At 42.9% G+C, this 20,070-nt stretch overlaps 1 protein-coding gene across 1 annotated transcript in view; it reads left to right on the top strand.

The window, feature by feature from the left end:
• Positions 1-9,161: 9,161 nt before the first annotated feature.
• LOC117259699 (uncharacterized) overlaps positions 9,162-20,070 on the top strand; it is a 56,205-nt gene continuing 45,296 nt past the window's right edge. The window contains exon 1 of the mRNA XM_033631324.2: positions 9,162-9,640. The gene's annotated coding sequence lies outside the window, so the exon portion shown is untranslated. The remainder of the gene's footprint in view (positions 9,641-20,070) is intronic.

The following is a 20,070-nucleotide window of genomic DNA, read 5'->3' as shown; positions in this document are numbered from 1 at the left end:
AAGTATGACAGCCCATTCTACACTGGTGGGACAAAGTGGGATAGTCCATTCTACATTGGTGGGTCCAGGTAGCATAGTCCCTTCCCCACTGGTTGGTCAAAGTGGGATAGTCCATTCTATACTGGTGGGTCAAGGTGGGATAAAGGCGCATGTCCAGACAGTTCAGGAAGTGTAACATGCTCATTCCAAAGATCCATCAGGTGTGCCCATCGTCTTCAACACAGCCTCCACCTGTTTTATACTGATGTAGTGTAGCTGGCTATGGGAGCTGGTTTAATCCAAAATGGGTCAATGCTTCCTTCACTTGAGTTGGATAATGTTCATTTGTAACCAGATTCGACACCACCTCTTCAACAATGTCTCCAAATGAAGCGCACCAACAGGGTAAATGTTCCAAGTTTAAATTCAACCAAACTAAACAAGGCAAGTGTGAAAACAACCTCAGACATTAAACTGATGCATGGTGTCATTAACTCTACTGAGAAATCTATACCAATAAAGTCAGGAAAGAACAGATTTAGTTACACACAGAAGCTTTTCTGGAGCTTTCAGTCAGCTGCATGATGGTAAAAAAAATGTTTCTTACCTTGATGAGCTTCAAACTACAGTGAGGTCCTGCACTTCTTCACCAAACCACCTCACTGTCATTCCTTCTTCTTTAATCAGTCTTTCCAGGAATCTGCAATCCTGCAATCACAATAATTCATGCAAATGTCACTGATTATTGCAAATATTTGTGCCAGCTTTAAAGTTTTCCCATAACAAATTGTCACATTAGAAGAATGCTTGCAAATTTTACCAGTTACTCTTTCTGGCCTACAATTATACAAGCCCAAACTTTAACGTCAGCAAACCAACTATATTACAAATATATAAACACTTCCGAGACTCTCTTTCCCCTGAAGTCATTTTCTCACAGTTTACTGCTGGGCTGTGTGTCTGTCCCAAAATCCTCCACCAGTTCAAATCTCAGCAAACCCCCCTCACTTCCAACAGCCTGCATGTTAAGGCTCACTGATTCAGGACTGAAAAAAAATCCCTTAAAATGCCAACTTCCTGGCTGTTCTCCATTGATCTGAACCGACTATCATGACTATTACAGAAGAACTCAGCAAGTGTTTTGACTATCTACACAGAGACTGATTGCTATGAATCTTTTTTGGGGGGCTTTTTTGTCGAAAGCATTTTATGTTCCTCAGTGTGTGTGTGTGTGAGTGTGTCTGTGTGTAGGTGTTCCTGGTCTCAAAGCCTCATTAGGTGAGCATATGGAGTGATCTGCAGACGGTCGAGCAGTGATGTGGAGCAGAAACGAGTCTGACTCAGCACTCCTGCCGCTGAATTACAGCTGGAGGTTTTTCTTCTCTGTACTTCTTAATATGATGGAGTCTTAAGCAGAATGCACTAAAACTCGCCTGACTTGCCTTCACATATCTGAATTTTTTTTTATTGGCCAGCAGAGGATTTTATGTGGTCTTTAAGAAGGTAAAAACTGAATGGCTTTAATTTGGTTTTTAGCCTTTTTTCAGACAGGGAGTGTCCTCTGAGTGCGAACAACCTGTTACTGTGGGTCACTGAGCAGATCTAAAGGAGCCACTGGGGGTTTGGTGTTTTGCTGAGGACATATCGATAGTGGTTAAATGACTGCAAGGGATCTTTTCCCAGTTGATACTGGGATCCAGGCCAACAACCCTCCAGTTACTCCTCTACATTGTTGGATGTGACCAGCCCATATGTCTGCAAGTCCTGTTGTCCTCACCTATGTGAGCTGCATCTCCTGATACTTGACATTGATTGTTTGTAGATGGGCCCTCTCATCCTGTCAAAGCATGGGAAGTGTTGTGAGTTTCTTTCTTATGGACTCTTTACAAAGTGGTTGGACTATATGTCAGTTAAACGTTTGGTCTCCCCTCCCCCGTCCTACTGCAGCTCATTTTGTTTTTCCTTTTTCTGCGCCTAATTGATTTTTGCAAATATACATTTTAATGCAACTTTTGGTACTAAAATAATAAAATCAGTGTCATTGTCATATGAGACTAAATACTCTCTTTCCACTGAGGGAAAACTAACGCTAAACATGCTCTGCTGAAAAATCAGCCAACACTGGACACACTTAGCTTCACAAAACTACCATCCAACTCTGAGAGAGCAAGGAAATTATCCTGTCCATCACCTACGTCATGTGCAAAGATCTGCGTCCATACAGCGTTGTTGAAAACAAAGACTTTCGTTACTGGCTAGAAACACTGGAACCTAGGTATGTGACTCCACCCTGACATTTTTTCACCAACACAGCCGTACCCAAGCTGCACAGGGAAGTGAAGCATACAGTTGGGGAATCTTTGAGTAGAGCAGGAAGTGATGGACTTCAAGGCCAGTGGATTCATATGTGACTATCTGACAGAGGACAGGAGACTGCTGACACATGTTCTCAAAACAAGAGCAATACACAAAAGTCACACCAGAGCAAACAATGCAGTAACAGATAACGTTTTTAACATGGGTATTGCCATTCAGTTAGTGGGATGCATGTTAAGTGTTTCGCTCATGAGCTTAATCTGGCCTCGCAGAGGGCAATAAATCTGCTAAGAGTTCAGTTTGTCAGGTGTGTGCAGCATTTCTGACAGGCTTTATGAAGGTGTTGGTCAGTCTGTCTGCTCTGTGTCACATTTTGCGGCAATAAAAATGATTAAAATCGATGAACAGACTTTATCTCATGAGGTAAAAATGATGTTGACAAAGTTTCCTTCGGGGAAATAATTTGCAGCTCAAAGAAAAGGTAATAAATTGCAATATATCGCAATATATTTTATTGCAATACTCAGCATGTATCGTGATAGCTTTGTATCATGGGTCCTCAAGTGATTCCCACCCCGACTGAACAGTGTTTCAGTTTGTTCCGGACCAAGACCGCCTCTTTTTGTTGGACCAAGTTTGGTTGTTTGGTCTGGACCATGGACCAGGAAGGTCACTGAGTCTATGTCCTCACTAAAACAGTTTCTTGTCCCCCCCATGAAAAAGAAGCACACATTTTCTGGATGTTTTAGCAAAATAAGACATGCAGGGTATAAATTTATCAGGCAAGCAAACGTGTCCCTCCCTTTATCATGGTCCTCCTTTCCTCTCCACGTCTTTTCCTCATCTCCTTTCCTCCACTCAGAAGAACAGAGGAGTTATAGGAGGAGATCACAGGAAACAGGACGAAGAGAAAAGGAGGCTGCTAGCTGTCATGTCGAATCATCCTCAGAATCGGACTTCAGACTCAGCGACACAATGAGTGACACATCTCCGTCTTGCCCTCCGTGTCTCGATTCTGACTTCAATTCAAAGCGCTTCTAATCACAGGAATATGTTCAAACATCTGTCTCCATGACTTCATCCCCACAAAACTTGCTTCTCTTTCAATGGTGCATGTCTATGCATGCACTCTCAGGTGGTTTTGGCAAAAACCTCTGTCAACACCAAAAAATCTGGACAACAGGAAAATAGCCAAATCTCTTCTTCTTTGGTCTGCAAACAACAAAATATGCATCACAGCCAACATGTGTTGAGCAGTGGGACAGATGGTGTGGTTACTCTCCGGTTAAATCTCTGCTCTCTGTGATCATTACAAACTCGTGGTTTATTCGTTTGCGTGTTTGTATGTTTTTGTTGTCAGACAACTGAATGAACAGTGTTCTAAACCACTTCAGATCTTACATCTCAGGAAGAAATTCTTTCCTTAGTATTGGGGATCATGCAAGAGAAACATATGATTTACCTTTCAGTGTTGCTCAGGGACGTTGTCTTGGTCCACTCCTTGCTCCCTTTAGGTAACATAATCAGGGGAACATAAACGTAATTTTCATATTTACACTGATGATGATGATATGCAACTATCTATTTCGCTTCAGCCCGACAATGACAATGCCCTGTAAATGGTAAATGGAGTGCACTTGTATAGAACCTTTCTAGTCTTCTGACCCCCCAAAGCGTTTTTCCACTACATCACATTCATCCATTCACACGCACTATCCAAGGCTACATGGCTACTTGGCACTCACACACCAACAGAACATCCATCGGGAGCAACTTCACCATATCTTGCCCAAGGATACATCGGCATGCGGACTGGGATCAAACCGCCGATCTTCTGATTGGTAGGCGACCCCTCTACCTCTTAACCACAGGCTAACTACTGGGACAGCAGCAATAAAACGAAAATAAAACTGGGATTCTCTAAGTTGGCCCCAGAACTAAAAGAGATCTACTCTCCTGCAAACTTTTTTTTAAAAAAAATCTAAAGTAAGATGCCTGGGCATTATTTTAGATTCAATTGTCATTTCACACACCAGAACATTATCAGCAGACAGCCTGTCACTCAAAGCAGCCTGCCCTTAGTTATGCGTAACTTCAGTCTTTCAAAAAATGTAAATGGGCGCCTTATATGAAAATTCACCCCTAATACAATCATCATATAGGGGAGAATTAGCTAGAGACATAGAATGTGCACCAGGCTGTAGACATTTCTGCTGTAAGGTTGGAGATTTTAACATAGGGGTCAATGGAGATTGACTGGCTCTTGGAGCGAGCCAGCCTCAAGTGGACATTAGAGGAACTGCAGTTTTGGGCACTTCAGCACTAGCTTCATTTATCAGCCCCTAGGGTTGCCGCTTGTGTAAAACCAACAAGAACATCACTATTGGACAACGCTGCAAAACAATCAGGCTAAGTTTATTAAATACATTTCAACAAATGCAGGACTATCGGTATGGTGCAGAAGCAGGTAGCAGCATGAGACAGGGGCTCCCAGACAGTCCTACTCCCCCCTCACTAAGTATGGCATATACAGGTAGAAGAGTTGTTAATTGAAGTATGAAAAGGAGAAAAGGAAGAGAAGCAATAAATCTCCAGTTGATAATGAAGACGCTGCAGACTGCCAAGCTGAGCACGAGGCTATGGAAGCTATTCAAGCTAACATCATTACTGAGATAAAGGTGGTCTGTTTGGGCATGAATAAAGAATTCCCCAAAACTATGGGACCACCAAAGATGGAACTCGACTTCAGAGAAGAGGTTAGCCAGAAGCTAAATGCTATTATGCAGTGCTCCATAGAGTGGAGTGACAAAGCCAAGATGGTGCTGTCCCACTCTCTGGAACTTCAAGAGAACGTGAGCCCAGCTAATAGACCTGGAGGCGCGTTTGCGCAGAAAGAACATACACACTCCTGGAGAAAACATACATAATTTCCTAGAAAGGTTTCTAGAAAACAGAGCTGTTCTTCCCTGATGCCACCCTCACCATCACCCGTCCCTTGGATCCAAAAAACCGCAAGGCTCCAACCAAAGGTCTATGGTCATCTACTTCCTGTAATACAAAACTAAAGAGCTGGTGCTTCGAAAAAGAAAGAGATTCACAACAAAGGGAGAAGAGTGCTCTTTGAACAAGATTACCTGACTGAAATACTGATGAAGAGAGGCTTACTCCACCACCAGAAAGACACAAAGAAAAGGGGCTCCATTTCCAGACACTACCCAGCAAAATTCAGAGTGTTTTACTACTGGCCCAATTATCCACAGCAGTGCACTGGAGGTGATGAATGACCTGAAAAAGAGGGGATTAATCCTGGACTGCTCAGGAGTCAAGACCCTCATGTCAGGGGCACCCATGGTGAGACCATGACCACTTCCCTGTGACACAGCAGGAGAAACATCACGCCAACACAGCAGGAGCACGCTTGAAACACATCCAGAACAAACTTAAAGGGCTTTGACACAACAGAGGAACTACACGAGAGACTCTTGTACTAGGGACTGAGTACATCTAAAAAAGGCTTGTAAGATTATATCGTAATACCAGATTGTATTGTATCATAAGATACAGTAAGAGAGCAGGCGAACTTTCCTATGTTTCCTGAACATTCTAACAAATGCAACTACTGTGTGGATAAGGATAGGAAAGGTAGGACACAAAATTTGGTCTCCTGCAAGGAAAAAAGGAAAAGACACACCACATTAGTACTGAATTTTGGTTCTGGACATAAGATATTGTAAAATGACATCATAAAGGCCCGGACACACAAAGCTGATGGTCGGCTGATGGTTAATGTTGGGCCACCAGTGAGCATCTGTGGCCCAAGTCGGTGCAGTGTGTCCTGCGCAGTTACCCCTCGTCGGCCTTTTGTTTTTGGCCAGTTTGTGAATTAGCATGTTGAATTAGCATTTGTGATGGCGGCGCCCGTTGATGAATGAAATCACACTGATTGGTAGTTCAGCTCAGTGCACAAGAAAAGAAATGGAAGTGAGGAAAGTAAACAAACAGCTAAAGATCAGAGAGCGTGAGACCAAGACAAATTTGTTACTTAAAGGGATAGTGCACCCAAAAATGAAAATTCAGCCATTATCTACTCACCCATATGCCGGTGGAGGCCCTGGTGAAGTTTTAGAGTCCTCACATCCCTTGCAGAAATCGGCGGGGGGAGTGGCTAGCACACCAAATGGCAGACGGCGCCCCAGACTAACGTCCAAGAACACAAAATTGAATCCAAGTGTGCTGCAGCCGCGACATAAAAAGTTGTTTGGAAAAACGTCATATGAACTCTGTTTTTAGCCTCACTGTAGCCTGTAGCTCTGACTGCTTCTCTGTGCTCCGTGCTCACGTGTGTGCACGAGACCAGCGAAAGCATGAGCTTTGCTCACCAGTGTTTACATCACATGACACATGCACCATAGGGGGAGACAGCAGTAACCACAGAGCTAAAAGATCATTTGCACTACGGTCTTTTAGCAAAGGATTAGCAAAGGACAGCCCAACATGTCTGAAGACTTTGAAACTGAGGAGGAACAGCATTTCTTTGTTGAGCTGTATTTGTTTGAGCCTGAGTATATGCACGGAACTCAGGCTACTGGACGAAGCAGCCGCCGCAGCTCATGAGCCTAACCCTCAGCCAGCCGCAGAATACCAGAGTCGAGCACTGGAAACCTGGTGGTGTAGTTGTTTCAAATGCAAAGCAATGCCAACGGATGAAGAAAGTCTTTGCTGCTCAGACTGGGAATTGGCGATCCCTGCATTTGAGAATCTGGACATCAGTACTGACGAGACTGTTGCTCTTCAGAGACCGTGCATCACCGATCACCCTGAGTGCACACACATGAGCGCGGAGCACAGAGAAGCAGTCAGAGCTACAGGCTACAGTGAGGCTAAAAACAGAGTTCAAATGACGTTTTTCGAAACAACTTTTTATGTCGCGGCTGCAGCACACTTGGATCACTACAGATGAGCAGTATGGAGATATTTTGTGGATTCAATTTTGTGTTCTTGGACGTTAGTCTGGGGCGCTGTCTGCCATTAGGTGTGCTGGCCGCTCCCCCTTGGATCTCCGCAAGGGATGTGAGGACTCTAAAACTTCACCAGGGCCTCCGTCGGCATATGGGTGAGTAGATAATGGCTGAATTTTCACTTTTGGGTGCACTATCCCTTTAAGGTAAGATTATTTTTCTGTAGCAGAGACGTTTTATGATGGTTTGTGTTACTGTTCACTGGCACACCATAGAATAAGCTCTGTTCTTTTAATGTGCTAACTGGCTAGCTTCTGGTATCCCTTTTTGAATGACGATGACAGAAGACCCCCCTCTGCTGGTGTGGAGAGTTCAACCTTGTCTCACTCCAAAGTCGTCAAAATGTGGTGCTTGGGCAGTGACTTCCGGCGTCAGACACAGACAAGTAAAGCCGTCCTTCAACGTTGGCAGGATACACGACTGGTCGCCCTTATAGTTTGACGCCGGCTGGCAGTGTCAGCGGCGGGACAAAAAGAGTTAAGGGGACAAAAGTCCAAATGGGGTGGGTGGGTCCAACAAACATCGACTTTCACCCAGGAGAGCGGTGTTCGCATCCTGTATGATTATAAAGCCAAACCCTGTTCTTTTTTCCAAAACCTAACCACCTGCTTGTGTTGTCTAAACATAACCATGTGTGTTTGTTGGTGAAGAAAAAAACATCATGTGTATGCTCATGTGCAACTTTTCTGGCCGAGACACAACGCAGGTGATACAGCAGGTTGCCTTCATTGCCACTAATTCTCTGAAGTCACTTTGGTGTGTCTGGGCCTTTACAGCTCTAAAGGAGGACAGACTGCATAAAGACGCTCTGCTGCTGAAACACTTTCATTTAACACTTGAACAGTGACGGGAGCTGCAGTGTGAGCTGAACGCAACAAAGCCACATCCAGCAAACATTTTTTCATTTAGCCAGCTTAGTGTGGACGTTGTCTCTCTGAACCTCCATTATCTCCCACTTCACTTTGGTTGATATTTGGCTAACTACCTTCAAGATGGTCTTCCACTTTCCCATTTTCTATTACGATTACAGACGACCGCCATCCGCTTTTGTGGAGGGTTATTTCCTCTCACACAGGTGCAGACGTACATGCTGGTTGGCTGTCCACTATAGTCTTTGTGGTGTGTTCATGTGCAACTTTTTTGGCTGAGACATGGCGCCGTCAGGTGACACAGCAGGTGGGCTTCATTGCCACTAATTCTCCGAAGTCAGTTTGCTGTGTCTGGGCCTTTACAGCTTTAAAGGAGGACAGACTGCCTTCAGTAAACACTTGAACAGTGACAGAGCTACAGTGTGAGCTGAACGCAACAAAGCCACGTCCAGCATCCAGCAAACATTTTTAATTTTTTAAATTTAGCCGGCTTAGTGTGGATGTTGTCTCAGTGCGTCTCCATCATCTTCCAGTTCACTCTGAATGGTTGATATTTGAAAGGGGGGGGGCTCCCTCCCACACCTCCCTCCACCCCCCTGCCCTCCCTATTCTCCCCCCTTCTTCTTTGCCCTGATGCTTTGCCCCCATTGTTCTTCTGCCTTCACACACGCACACACACACACACACACACACACACACTGGTACAAAACAATGCCTGAAACGTGAATGAAGCAGCCACCACAGGGAGAGTTGTAAGCTGTTGGCGCTCAGACGAGTGCTGACTCTCTCTCTCTCATCTTCTTCACTCCATCTTCTTCTTTTTTTTCTTTTGAGCGCGTATGAAAAGCGCGTGCTCCGTTCACAAATTAACCCCCTGGAAGATAATTTTTCTCTTAACCCTCTTAACTGGGGGATGAATTTTAGGGAAGGGGTGGGGGGGGATCTGGGGTATGGTGAGGCGAGGGGCGGGGCTGGTGATGGTCTTCACAGTTGCTAGGGGCAACCATAGGGGAGTGAGCGGCGAAGTAGAAGGCGTCCCGTGCGTACGTGTTTGTGTGTGTGTGTGTGTGTGTGTGTGTGTGTGTGCGGTGCGCGCGTGTGGGACCTGCCAACGTCTAGCTACGAGACCCCTCGCGCCAAATCCATCCCTCACAATTGTCGGAGAGAGAGATATTAAGAAAGAGAGGGAGAAGGGGGGAGGGAGAGAGAGACCTCGACTGAGACGCGCAAAGGAGCGAGAGAGACAGACAGTGAGAGAGAGACCTCCACACACATACTCTCTCTCACACACACACACAGACAGAGAGACAGAGAGAGAGAGAGAGAGAGAGAGAGAGAGAGAGAGAGAGGATGGCTGGTAGGATTTAGCCCCGGCAGCGTCTTTTCCCGTCCAACACAACAAGCTTATTACCTTTCTCTCCACGCGCTTGGAAACGGATTTACGCGCACGAAAAGGAGGTTTGTTTGGCTCGTTTTATTTATCTATTCTCTTCTTTCATCATCTCCCTGCTGTTTGCATCCATCTCTGCCTTTGATTCATTATTTATTTCCCCTCTCACCTCTTTGAAATGAACCGTTTTATTCGCCCCGTCGGTTGCAGTTGGAGGCTACAGGTCGCGTTTAATGGCGATTAGCTGGCGGGTAATTAGCCGTTAACGGTCAAATTAACCTGGTGGTGGTAGTAGTAGTAGGAGCGGTGAGGTTATACTGACTGGGGATTGTGGTGGTGGTGTGGGTGTGCAAGAGGGGGCTTGTTTTTGTCGTGGTTGGAGGGTCTCCGGTGTGCGCGAGGAGACGGAGAGAGTGGCGGAGGGGGACAATGAACGGGGCTGTTGTTTGGCGACGCTGCGCGCGGTGGTGGTGGTGGTGCCCAAAAATTCGTTGCTTCTGGAAGCAACCAGGGGGGGCGAGACATTAAAGAAAATGACAGAAAATGTAAATTTCATGATTTAGTCAGTCACATGGCTCGGATCAGTCACACAGACTGGCTCCGCTGTGAGCGTCTGCTTTGTGTGTTTCTGTGCGCCGTTCATTGAGCAACAGAGACAAACACTGTGTGTTTCATATGTTTCAGTGTTCATGTGAGGCTCAACAGGGAGCTTTGAATCTCATGTGGAGTTGTTAGAACATCCCTGCAGCACGCGTGCAGCTGCTGTATGATTTCTCTATATTTCCATGCTGTATAGGGGCGTTTGTTGCGCTCGGGGGCAGACAAACGGTCACCGTTAAATCTGCCTCTGTGCATCTGACATGTGAGCCTGTCATCTGTTCATAAGTGCGTGTGTGCATGTATGTGTGTTTTCATCGCGTTCAGTCTTGCAGAATAACACCAAAAATGCACAGGTGCATGAAGTTGTTTATGCGCCCTTATAATGAGAATAATAAGAAAAACAACAGGGTAATAAAGCTGAGGATATTACAGCTACAATGCGCGCGCAGAGAGACAGAGACAGAAAAGGGGGGCGGGAGGGGGGGCGAGGGTCTCTCAGCCATTTTCGACGAAGCGCGTGTAAAAACGCACGCACATGGCGACAGACAGACTGAAATCACATCATAATCACAGCCTGGCGTCCATGTGTGAGATGTAAACGAGGTCAGCGCGGAAAAAGCAGGAAACATGCTTCTGTTTACAATAAAACATTATTATTATTATCATTATTATTATTGTTGTGCTGCAGAATCATTTCTATAAGGAGGTTGGAGGGTTGGAGGGAGGAGTGTGTTAGCCTCTTTTCTCTCCTCTCTCCCCCCACAATAGACAAGGGGGCTGCTTGTTGGGAATTTGGCGCTTCACTTGTTTTGCTCAATGAGGTATTCAGTGTGAGCCCCCTCCTCTCTGTTGTTGTTGTTGTTGTTGTTGTTGATGTTGATGTCAAAGCCCTCCATGAGCCCCCTTCCCTCGCTGCTCTTTTATCACCATCGATTATTACTAGCATCCCTCTTGATTGGCTGATTAATCGATCATTTAACGCTCTTTGCATGGACGGCCGGGCTGACTCGTCTCCCCGTGGCGTCACACTCAGTCTCTATTGTTCCCGCTTGTAAATCTGATGGTGAAAAACACCTTTAAACTGGCTCATTAACCCAAATGAATCTGCTCACACACATAATGAAAAGTGGCTGTTGTGTTTTATGTAATATTGCTACAGTGTGAGGGTCCAATCAGCTGTGAAGTCAGTGACCTTCTCCTTTGATGTTTCTATTACATTTTATTATTACATTTTATTATTGTTATTGCAAAATTTGCAAAATATTCTCTGATAACCATAAAATCACCAAGAGGATTATTTGATCTTTGTTGTGTTTTTGGAAGGAGAGGAAAAGGAGTACAGGAATAAAAACATGTCGCCATATTAGAGGCTTTTTTTGCCCCCCAAAATGGAGGGGGAGGAGGCTCAGAGGAGCTCATTAGCAATGCAAATTAGGTTTTTTTTTTTCTTTAACGGGGGCTCGGGCACCTGCTGTCTCGAGCATGCGCGCGCGGCTGAATGGCTGACTGGCTTCCTCCCCTCCTCCTCCTCCTCCTTTCCTCCTCCCCCTCAGCCTCGGGAGCGCGCCTCCCTCCCTCCTTCTCATTAGAATTATGTTCCTTGTCCGCGGCGCACACACGCTATTGGAGCTTAGACGGATATATAAAAAAAAAACAGAAGAAGAAGAAGAGCTCGAGCGCTCTTCTCTCCTCCTTTAAAAGCGTCTCTGTGTGTCTCGCGCAGCTCAAGCAGCGGCTTCCTTTAGCATAACAAAGGGAAGAGGAGAGGAGAGGGGGAGAGATGACAGGAGAGGAGGAAAGCAGGGGAGTTTTAAAGGGAGAAATAAAATAAATGAGAGGAGATGAATTAGAGGGAAGACAGGAGGAGGAGAGGAAGTAAAGAAAGAAAGAAGTAAAAAGGACAAAGATGGAGCATGGGAGGAGGGTGAAGGAAAAGTTTTTAAGCATTCACAATCCACTCCATCATCTATTTAAACAGCTGTGCGCACATTTAAGGTCATTTAAAGGGTTTATTCATTCAGTATTTGTCACCAGTTACAACTTGTTCCAGTGGCATTGTTCGGCATGAACTTCCGAGGCTTCAGCCCCAAATGTTTTATGACGAGATCTAAATAGGCTGTATGTATATTTTTGAAAATAATAATAGGACTAATAATAATAATTTAAAAGGTCATTTAGTTCACGCATTAAAGCCCTCGAAAATAGTACAATATCACTGATCAAAACAAGTTTTGGGTCCACACACATTTTCTGTTAATGTTGCAGGCAGCAGCTAAAAGTTGAGCTCATTTTAAATGCTTTATATACTGCTGAGTAGTTTAATCTGTAAATATACTTCATTTATTAGTTGATTATGCTTTGTATTATTAATCTAAGTTAATCTAAGTATTACAGTTGACAAATAAATTTAGTGGAATAAAATGTACAATGTAGGTGAGATGTAGGAGTAGAGGTATAAAGTAGCATAAAATGGAAATACTCGAGTACAAGCACCTCAAAATCCTCTCATTTTGAACGGTAGCAGTTGCAAAGAATTCTGTCTCTACTCAATACTAATTTCTAACAACTACTACTATTTTTTAACATTACAATACGCCATTAATGTGGAAAATAAAATAAACTTTTAAAAGGGTAATAAGATGCCAGAGTGCATAAAAATGAATCAAACACCTCTCATGTGGGGCAGTTTGTATTTTTAATGGCCGGTATCACAAAATATCGACTGGTAAGACAAGGCAACGATCAACTGGTGCTTCTCAAAGTCAAGGATGCTTCTTTGGAAGGACAAGGCCCTCCAAGTTGGGTCCTACAGAGGCTAGGCAAGACTCCTTCCTATAGCATTCAGTGAACACACATTGGAACAGACACACAGTGGGACAAAAAAAAATCATTAATAAACACTTAAATCAGTTCACAAATACATTAGAGTTTGTTATATACCATTTCTCATGTGTAAAATGTTGCTGAGTTGGAGACAGCCAAACAGAAGATGAGGAGGCAAAGAAATAATAAAACTTACCTAACAAAACATTCACCTGAAAAGTAGCCTAGCTAATTAGCTGTAAAATAAATGTGTCTCCAAAATATAGAGCAGAAGTATGAAGAAGCATCAAATGTAAGAAGTACCTTAAAATTGTACTGAAGTACAGTAGGTGAGTGAATTAGTAATCAGTAATTAGTTACTTAGTTACCCTAAGGGTATTTGATGAGAGTTGCTTATAAACATGACTTCTGACCTCAGCTGTAAATTATGGAAACTTTACCTGCTCTGTAAGAGTGAGTGAAAAACTCTATTTGGGTTTCTCCCATTGGAATTTGGTAACAGTTTATCCATAAGATTTCTTGCAGGGAGTTCAACTTCTTTGTGGTCTTTGCCCCCTTTTCCGCTCCACGCTATCACCCGCTAACATCTGTTTTTTTAATATACAATGTATGTTACAATCAGCATTCACACCCTGGTCAAATGACTCTGTACCGTCAGTCTCTGCCCAATCAGCGCTCAAACATCAATCCAAATTAGTCTGCACCAAACTTATAAGAAAGACTGAATAATTAAGAGATGTATAAAAAGAAGTTACCACCACAAAGTTTCCACTGGCCTCCATGCTGCTTTCTACTGTTTACTGACCTGTTTTCCGTCTCTGACGCCAAACGTGACACTCTGATTTACCCGTGCCTTTAACAAAAATGTGTACATGCTAATTTTGCGGGAAATGGAGTATTATTGCTCCAACAATCCAATCACCAGAAAAAATGATGGAGTTGTATGTTTCTACAAACCAGCTGCAGATTATGATGTAGTGGATACATAAAAACCTTACGTTTTTTGTAACGTGTGGTTACACCTTATTATGGCTCAGAAAAGATCATGTTTTGGCTTAAAACGTCAGGTTTTGGCGGCATAATCTCCGCTGGGAATACAGTGACAGGTCGGGTAAAAGCTGCTGGAAGACACAGCGATGATTGGCTAAAACACAACCTGTTTTGTCGTTTGTTGGTCTTGAACAGTGGTCTGTGTGTCACCCAGGCATCTCACCTCCATCCCCCAATGGCAAAGTCAGCTCATACACTATGACACTTTGGAAATGTTGATATGATACGTACATTTGGGGTCAGCACATTCTAGCAATTGGGCTGACCCCAAACATCAGTAACATCACTAGTATGTAGGATACTGAGCATTTCTTGGTCTTTGAATGACAAACAATCAGAATATTTGTTCATGCTTAACTCATATAACAAATAATAACAAGTAATACAAGTCATTTCTTTGTTCTATCACCATCATCAAATGAGCAGCTCGCTCAGATTGTGACAAAAGGAAGGCTATAAACTCTATTATATACAAGGTCCCCACAGTCATGGACAACCTGGAAAGTCATGGAATTTCACAGTCTCATTTTCAAGGCCTGGAGAAGTCATGATATTAGCAAAAATCTTTGAAAAATTTGGAATTTTGTTGTAATGAAATTAGTTGTTACCGTAATCTTCAGGGGATAACCTTCCACATAATGTAACAACGGTTAGTTAGCTGTTGACGTAACGTAGCTCTACTAAGCGTTAACGTAGGGCTGCACGATATATCGTTTCAGTATCAACACTGCGATGCTCAGTAGTCGCCATTGAAGGACGTGCAATGTCAAGTAAGACAAATGAACTTAAACAACTTATTTGATGCTTGATACAAATGGAAAACTTGCACAGTTCTCATTTTCCAGGACTTATACCGGCCAAGTCTTACGCTTCTAAATGTAAAGTTTATATGCAACTTAGTGTGGCAGCGTTTGTCACGGTAAGTGAGACTCTTCTGCGTGTGTAGAAAGTACCGTAACTAGGCCAGTCTTTCCCAAAAAAACTTTTATCATGGGTCACGTCATGGAAAAGTCTTGAGAGTTTGTCCATGGAAATATGTGAGAACCCTGTACAGAGGATTTTCAATAAGGTCAGGTGAAAAGGGGGGAATTGGTGGTTTTGTTATTATTATTATTATTATTATTATTATTATTATTATCATTTTCATTCGTTCCAATTGTTCAAAAAATATGAATAAGTAAAGCCAAATGTTAAAATATCAAAAGAGTTAAAGGGCAAAAGGACGAGGAGGGGATGAGCAGAGACAGGAAAGATGGAAGGACATAAAATACAGACGAGACAAATTAAGGAAGAACAAGAGAATAAGAGTGTGATGTTAGAACAATAAAAGGCAGGTGAGCGGAGGAGAGTATAAAGAGGGACATGACAGGAAAGGAAGGAAGACGAGCAAAGGATGGATGATGGACTCAAAGGGAAAAGAAAGGAAAGGTACAAATACAAAGGAAAGGCGGGACAAAGACTGAGAATGGGAGGATTCAATGTAATTTAAAAAAATGAGAAACAACAACAGAGAAAAGACCATGAGGAGATGAATATCGAAGACATTAAGGGGAGGAAAGGAGACAAAATTAATGGAAATGTGCAGGAAGACAAGAAAGAAAAACAGCAAGCGGACAAAGAAGGATGGGAGGAAGGTGGACAAGTGAAAGCAGAAAAGGGGAGAGATTGAAACTGGGAAAAATGGTGAGGAGAAAAAAGAGGATGTAAAGAGGAAGAAAGGATATATTCTAAAGTAGAAGAGACTGACAGAGAGCAGAGTAGACAAAAAGAAGTGCTTGTACAGAGAAGAAGAAAGAGGACGGGGACAACTTCAGGAGGAGAAGAGAATTAAAACAAGAGGTTAAGAAGACAGGAAATGAAAGGAGTAGGAGAAAGAATTAAGAGGAGGTGAAGGAGGACACATTTAACAGGGAGATAAAAGGAGATGATGACAGGGGTAGACAAGTGGAGGAAAAGAAAGGAATATGGGGACAAAGACGTAAAATGGGAAGACATTAAATTACAAAAGAAGTAAAGGATGATGAAATGAGAGGAGAGGGAGGGAGACGTTTTAAGGAGGAGAGGAGATGAATGAAAGGAGGAAAGGAGTCAGGGGACAAAGACAGGAGGCAGATGAACAATGGAGGCAAATTAGAAGAAAAAGACTGGAGGGAAAAGACGAGACATTAGAGTTCAGTGGACAAACATGGAGTTGAGAAAGCAGGTGAGGGGTGATGGTGAGGGGGGCATTCAACATCATGTGCACACCAGCTAACCATGAAAAATCCGCTGAGCACATGGAGGAAAATGGTTGTTTAGACATCAAACATGGCGTCTGCTGTGGCAAGACAAGGAGGAAATTGTTCAGTAATGTAAAGCAACACTTTCCTCCACTCTCTTCACATCACATGCACATCATGAGGGGTTTGTAAATTCCATGTAACACATGAAACCAACGTGTGGAAATAATTCACTTCATCCCCGTGAAGGGTTAACAGAATGTGAAGTTTTCCTTCATATGGCCTTTTCTGCAGACTTGTGATCAGTGAAGCTAGATGAGCCTAAACAACAGTCACTGAACACACCAGTGAAGTTGCTCCTGAAGGTTAATGTTTTATTTCATAAAAAATGTAATAAATGTTTATGGAGTCAGCTGAGGTGATCTTTGTTTTACTGCAGGAAACACTGCACACTGGTGGTTTTCAGTGTTTAGCCCATTGACTTGTGTGATCATTCTGCAAAGCACTTATTTTTAGACTTACTTTTTATGCCATAGCTGGAGGCATTATGGTTTTGGGCTGTCCTTGGATCCTTCCCATTCTCATCAATGCGATATCTCAAGAACGCCTTGAGCGAATTTCTTCAAATTTGGCACAAATGTCCACTTTGACTCAATGATGAACAGATTCCATTTTCATAGTCAAAGGTCTCTGTGACCTTGCATCCATCTTATTCTTGTCAACCTGATATCTTATGAACGCCTCGAGGGAATTTCTTCAAATTTGGCAAAAATGCCAACTTTGACTCAACAATGATTTGATTCAAATTTGGTGGTTAAAACTGAAGGTCACTGTGACCTTGCATTGCTCTCATTCTCATGAACGTCTTGAGGGAATTTCTCTGAATTTGGTACAAACATCCACTTGGACTCAGCAATGAACTGATGAGATTTTCTTGGTCAAAGGTCACAGTGACCTTGCATCTGTTTCATTCTTGTGAACATGATATCTCAAGGACATTTCTTTAAATTTGATATAAATGTCCATTTGGACTGAAGAATACACTGATTAGAATTTGGTGGTTGAAGATCAAAGGTCACTGTGACCTCACAAAACAACAAAATGTTACACAAAAGTCTAACAGGATAAAATGATGAAGTGAAGTTTTCTGCAAAAACACTTTTCTGGCCATTCTTCAACGTCATATCTCAGGAACAGAAGGGGAGACATTTGGTCAGATACTGAATTGGTGACTCTAATCTTGAAACTGTGCTGATTGTATAGATCTTCTGTGTGTGAAGCATCCATGTTTTCACAGACATGGATGTAAAGTGTAAGAGAAACTGGAAGTGTGTGCGGAGGCATACAACTGCAGGCTGTAATTCTAGTTTTGTTTTAGTTTACAGGGTTTTTTTCCAATATGCAAAGAAAATCAGCGCGAGTTATGTAATCCACTGTCACATATATCTCATTGTTCTGTGGCAAAGGCAGACACGTTGTGAAAGTCTGCGATTCATTACCACATAACGGTGTCATAATTCTGACATGATGGTGTTCACTGTGATGGATGATGCAGCTCCAGGAGATTTCAAGTCTTTGCAAGTTGCTTTTTGATACTGCAGAGAAGTGGAGGAAAGCCACTGGCTGCCTGAAAGATGTAAAAACATATGTTTTGGAAAATTGGCAGCAGTAAAAGAGTGCTGCAGGAATGGGTCCTAAAACCCGGAAATGAGCTTGGATTTTTTCACTCCCAGTTCCCTCATCTTGGGTTTTTTTGAATGTGTTTTTGGTAAGATGTCTGAAATAAGGTCTGTGGTTAATACAAGCTGAAGAGACTTTCAAGTTTTGTTCCCCGGTGCCGTAGCATTGTTCCGACCTCTCATTAGGCCGACGTCCCGTTGTTCCGATATGTAATTATACTAGGCTATAGTGTATTTGTGTACCATAGAGGATCAGCAAACACAACAAAAGTAGGCTACTGGTCGAGATACAAGTGTCAAAGAGAGAAGAGAGTGAAACACCATAACCTCCTGTTATTAACTCTGGGGTTGGGGTTGTGTGGGGAGCTCTCCGCGGTGCTGAACGGCTCCCGGTGGGCGTATTTCTGCCTTGATGGTGCGCCGCGACTGGCTCTGGGTCAGCTGGGAAAGGCTTGAGGCGAAGCAGGCTCACAGCTTATGTGTTTGCCACTTTCTTTTTAGTTTTAACCCACACCATGATCTTTTCCTGACCCTAACCAAGTGGTTTTTGTGCCTCAACCTAACCAAACCTTAACCACAGGGCATCATGATGATTTCAGAACAACAGGACTTTGGAACAATGGGTTTAATATGGTCGGAACAATGGGATGTCGGACCAATGGGCTGTCGGATTGTTCCCCACTTTGAATTTAGAAGCTTTTGTGTCTTAAAAAAGGCGGTTGCTATCAAGTGGCTAAATAGGACTACAGAACGTCATCATGCCAAACATGGCTTTACAACCTAGTTGTGGAGGTGACATTGAAGTCATGGGACCATGATGTAGCTCGTTTATAGCCTAATGCTAGCTGTTTACTTCTGGTGATTGCATCTATGCTTCAAAAATCATAAAAGTGGTTTTCATTTGTGAAGATTATCTTGCTGAACAAAAGTGTAATTATCATAAATGTTTTTTTGTCATAGAGCTTATTGTCTTAATTTTAAAATCCAATGGAAAAATCTGTTGTGCTTTTTGATGAGGGAACCAATGTGACGCTACCCTCCGTGTTGGCCTACAAAAAACTTGAACTACAGATTGTACTTCCTCATTTTCATTTGCCCGCCAACTCAGATACAAAGAGTATAGAAGCAGATTGAGACATAGAGACGCCCCTCTCTCCATAGGGCCTTTTTTTTCTTGATGGGCCGGCCAAAACCAACTTGTATTGCGTCACCTGCCGATGGGAGTGTTTATTGGTCTGTAGCGCAGTGCATTCAGGTAATTGCAGGTTTTCTACCTCTTGAGCCAAAGTGAATGCCACCACCCTTTTTTTCTGTTCTCTCTGGTCATGTAGCACCAATTTCAAAAGTATTTGTATCTTTCTACTGCACAGACAGCCCAGTTTTATGAAAAGACTGTCTTTGCAGCAGTGAAATACTTAGTTAATGACAGAATAGGTCGTTTGCAGTGACTCAGTAAACTACATACATGACTGCTAGAGCTGTGACAGGCATTTGCATTAACGGTTGTGGTTTAAACACGTGATTAACACAGTTACGCACAGAAACAACATGGGTGAGGTATAGGCAACAAAACTATGTGGTTATGTTTAGAAAAAAAACATGGTTTGGTTTAAAATTTGTCATATCAACTTTGGGTTTCAGGCGAGACACAAACAGCAGTGTCCTGAGTGAAAGGCCTGTGTTTGGTTGATCCATCCTCCAACCTGAGCCCCATGTGGACTTTCTCACTCTTTATACTATGTCACCTGACTTCACCCTTTGTTCCTGTCATAATTAAATCGTCTCTCTGAAGACACATTTGTTTAGTTCATAGTTTTGTCTGCACCGTAGACCCCGAATCCATCCATGACACAAAATTTTAATGTAAAGTCTACGCAAATGTCTTGGACTATGAAAATGACATAAAAACTTTATGCTTACTTGACATAAAAACTCATCCCTTGCGACCTTGACATGTTTTTATGTTAAGTCAACAGTTTTTGAGTTTTGAGTTAATTTGACATTTGAAATTTCTGAAGCAGCAACAAAACGCATCTTAGCCACCAAAAAAAAAAAAAAAAAAATCAATATCAGCTTAAGTGTACGCTATATTGAGAATATTTTCACCGCTTTAACGGCTTCGGTTCC

The sequence above is a fragment of the Epinephelus lanceolatus genome, chromosome 4 (assembly GCF_041903045.1).
Source record: "Epinephelus lanceolatus isolate andai-2023 chromosome 4, ASM4190304v1, whole genome shotgun sequence".
Taxonomy (NCBI): Eukaryota; Metazoa; Chordata; class Actinopteri; order Perciformes; family Serranidae; genus Epinephelus; species Epinephelus lanceolatus.
The sequence above is the reverse complement of the archived record's forward strand: the minus strand, read 5'-3'. Positions and strand labels throughout refer to the sequence as shown.